Source organism: Gossypium raimondii, chromosome 9, assembly GCF_025698545.1.
Source record: "Gossypium raimondii isolate GPD5lz chromosome 9, ASM2569854v1, whole genome shotgun sequence".
Taxonomy (NCBI): domain Eukaryota; kingdom Viridiplantae; phylum Streptophyta; class Magnoliopsida; order Malvales; family Malvaceae; genus Gossypium; species Gossypium raimondii.
In genome coordinates this window covers 14459459-14463639 of record NC_068573.1, presented here as the reverse complement: position 1 = coordinate 14463639, position 4181 = coordinate 14459459, and the positions used below count along the sequence as shown (strand labels likewise).

The window sequence follows — 4181 nt, the reverse complement described above, 5'->3', positions numbered from 1 at the left end:
TGATATGTATAAACAGTTACTTTGGTACCTACAAGATACGATCGAAACTTGTCAAAAGCAAATGCAATAATAAGTAACTCTTTTTTTGTTATCGTATAATTCAATTGATCTCCCTTCAGAGTCCGACTTACATAGTAGATGGGATTAAAAACCTTGTTTCTTCGCTGGCTAATCACTGCTCCTATCGTGAAGTCACTTATGTCACACATTAACTTAAATGGTAAATCCCAATCTGGTGTGACGATAATTGGTGTTAAAACTAACTGATTCTTCAGAACATTAAATGTTTTTAAGAATTCTTCATTGAAGTTCAATACTATATCCTTCTCCAATAATTTACATAAGGGTTTAGCAATTTTAGAGAAGTCATTGATGAATCTTCGATAGAAACAGGCATATTCTAAAAAGCTCCTAACACCCTTTTTAGATATTGGAGGTGGGAGTTTATCAAGAACATCTACCTTTGCTTTATCTACCTCGATTCCATGTCTTGTTATTCGATGCCCCAAAATAATACCTTATCGTTCCATGAAATGACACTTTTCCTAGTTGAGTACAAGGTTTGTTTCTCCGCACTGTCTTAGAACCTTACCTAGATTTAGTAAACAATCATCATAAATGTCTCCAAACACTAAAAATTGTCCATGAAAACTTCCCAATACTTCTCAATCATGTTAGTGAAAATAGCCATCATACATCTTTGAAATGTAGCAGGTGCATTATATAAACCAAATGACATGCATCTAAATGCAAATGTACCATATGAGCATGTGAATGTTGTTTTATGTTGATCCTCTAGTGCTATTATGATCTGATTGTACCTTGAGTAACCATCAAGAAAATAGTAATAGTCTCGCCCTACGAGTCTATCCGGCATCTAGTCTAAGAACGACAAAGGAAAATGATCTTTCCTAGTCACATTGTTCAACTTCTGGTAATATATGCAAATTCTCCATCTTGTAACCATTCTGGTCGATATTAATTCGTTATTTTCATTCTCAAAAATTGAAATACCTTCTTTCTTTGGAACACACTAGACTAGACTTACCCATGAACTATCTGAGATAGGATAAATTATACTCGCATCTAACCATTTTATGATCTCTTTCTTTACCACGTCCTTTATAATGGGGGTTCAGTCTTCGTTGTCCATCAATCTTCCCTTTCTTTCCATCTTCTAGGATGATTTTATGCATGCAAATGGATGGACTAATACCACGAAAATCATTTATGGTCCATTCAAAAGCTTTCTTGAGTTGTTTCAACATTGAAATAAGTTTCTCTTCCTACTCTTCAATTAACCCTATTGAAACAATCACAGGCAAAGTTGAAGTGTTACCTAAATAAACATATTTTAAGTGTGAATAAAGTACCTTAAGTTCTAATTTATGTGGCTCTTCAATTAACGCTTTTGGTTGAACATAATCTTTACTTTCTAATTCCAAAGATTCAAAAGAGGATTGTGGATTAAATCTCTTCTGATTAGCATCTAGCAAAGCTAAGTTTTCCTCTCCCTCTTCATCACTTAGAGGGTCTAACATCAAAACTTGTTCCAATGGGTCCTCAACCGAGTTGAGTTCCCATTCTACAGCTAAATCCTCTAACTCAGATACTGTAGAACACTCATCAACTGTGTCAGGAAATCGCATATACTTAAAAACATTAAAAGTTATCTGATCATCCTGAACACGTATAGTAAGCTCGCCCTTCTGCATATCAATAAGGGTCTTTCCAATTGCTAGGAAAGGCCTTCCTAGGCTATTTGGTACCTCTTTATTGTTTCAAAGTCTAAGATGATAAAGTTAGTAGGAAAAATAAATTTTTCTACACGTACCAATACATCCTCAATTTCTCCTTCTAGATGTGCTAAGGATAAATCTGCTAACTGAAGTGTAACCGTAGTTGATCTAACTTCACCTATCCCCAATTTTCTAAATATGGACATGGGCATCAAGTTGATGCTTGCACCTAAATCACATAGTGTCTTACCACAATAAGTTGATCCAATGTTTCAAGGTATGGTAAAACATCCAGGGTCCTTCATCTTTGGGGGAAGTTTATCTTTTAGATATGCACTGCATTCCTTTGTCAGAGCTACCATCTCAAATTCTCCAAGTCTTTGTTTCTTGGACAAGATATCCTTCATGAATTTGATGTAATTTGGCATCTTCTCAAGAGCTTCTACCAACAGAATGTTGATATGAAGTTGCTTGAGTACATCTAGGAATTTCTTGAACTGGACTTCCTACTTTTGCTTATAAAGTCTTTGAGGGTAGGGTGGTGGAGGATTCTTAACTTGAATTGGCTAATTCGTCTTTTGTGGCAATTCTGTGTCTAACGAATTTGTTAGTTTATCGGAGTTGACTAGTTCAGAAGTTACCTTATTGGGTTTTGTATATTCTGCTGGGATCTCAACACTTGGTTGAACTTTCACTTTATCTCGAGCATCAGCTTGCTCTTCTTCAACTTCGACAGTGTTGGGTTCTAATGTCTTTCTGCTCCTTAGTGTCAATGTTTTACAATGTTCTTTCCCTAAATTTAATTTTGTATCTAACAAAGTTGTTAGTTTATCAGAGTTGACTAGTTCAGAAGTTACCTTATTGGGTTTTGCAGATTCTAGTTCTGGTGAAGCTAAGATCTCAGCACTTGGTTGAAATTTCACTTTATCTCGAGCATTAGCTTGCTCTTCTTCAACTTCGACAGTGTTGGGCTCTAATGTCTTTCTGCTCCTTAGTGTCAATGCTTTACAATGCTCTTTCTCCAAATTTGTCAAGTTCTCTATATAACTAGGCAAAGCACCTTGTGGTCGGTTCCTAAGTTTAGTTATAAATTAGGCCATTTGGCTTTCCAGGTTTTTCAATATGGTTGCTTAACTTTATATTAACGTATCATTTTTTGCTATGTATGTCTTCAATAGGTTTTCTAAGTCATTGCAAGGTCCAACTTGAGGTTGTTTTTGAACTTTTTCGGTAAATATAGGTGGTTGGGTCGGTCTAGGTTGTGCATAAGTGTTACTGGGTCTAACCCCTTGGTTACTCCAAGAGAAACTAGGGTGGTTTCGCCAAGATGGGTTATAAAAATTAGATTGCAGCCTTTGCCTTCCTCGGTTCTGGTTCTGGTTACCCATGTAATACACGAATTCTGGGTTTAATGGACATTCTTTGAACAAGTGCCCTTCCCCACAATAAACACATGCTATATTTTCAAATTGATTTAGTGTTGAGCTACAAAATTATTAAACCCATTAGTAGTAATTTTTTTAAGCTTTGAGGATATCAAAAATACTTGAAATACAAGTGAAGTGAGAGTGTCCACTTATGTACTCTAGCAACTCATCTTCCTAATGCTACTTGATTAGTTGGCCAATGATAATTGTTGCTAGCAATCCTCTCGATGATTTCATAAGCCTTGTTATAAGGCTTAGAAAGGAGAGAACCATTAGTAGAAACGTCTACTATCATCCTCGTGTGAGCATTGAGACCATTGTAGAACGTCTCTAATTGGATGCGATGCGGGATTCCATAATGAGGGCATCTTCGTTATAGTTCTTTAAACCTTTCCCATGCCTCATACAAGGACTCATCATCCATTTGTTGGAAAGTAAAGATCTCGTTCCTTAACTTAGCATTCTTGCTAGTGGGAAGTACTTCATAAGGAATTCTTCTGCTAACTCTTGCCATGTGGTAATTTAATTTGGTGGCAATAACTTCAACCAAGCTCAAGCTCTATCCCTTAATGAATATGGGAATAGCTTTAGTCATAGTATATCTTTGGGTACTCAGACTAATTTGAAAGAATCGTTCACCTCTATTAACAATCTTAAGTGAAGGTGAGGATCTTCAGTAGGCATTCCACTAAATTGGCCCACTGTCTGAAGCATCTGGAACATGATTGGCTTTGGGTCTCCTAATACCCAGATTAAGTTCATGAAACACTAGCACGACATATTGTCTTATAGCACCATCCCCATCATCAGCAATAAGGATAAGATTTTGATCATGATTTGCTCCATTTCCTTGATTTGGATTTTCAAATTTCATCTCTTTGGTCCTTCTCTAACTTGCCTATCTTCTTCTCTGTCGAAAAGTCCTTTCACTCTCAGGGTCTACCAGAAGTGAGTTGATAAATCTATCAATACTCATAAACACTTGAAACAATCACAAAAAATAATGGAATTAATT

General features: G+C 36.1%; 1 non-coding gene across 1 annotated transcript; it reads left to right on the top strand.

Moving 5' to 3' along the window:
• The first annotated feature begins 3516 nt into the window (after window positions 1–3516).
• Window positions 3517–3623, top strand: LOC128032886 (small nucleolar RNA R71). Its single transcript, XR_008189227.1, has one exon. It is a non-coding gene; the product is annotated as a small nucleolar RNA R71 (small nucleolar RNA).
• Window positions 3624–4181: the final 558 nt, after the last annotated feature.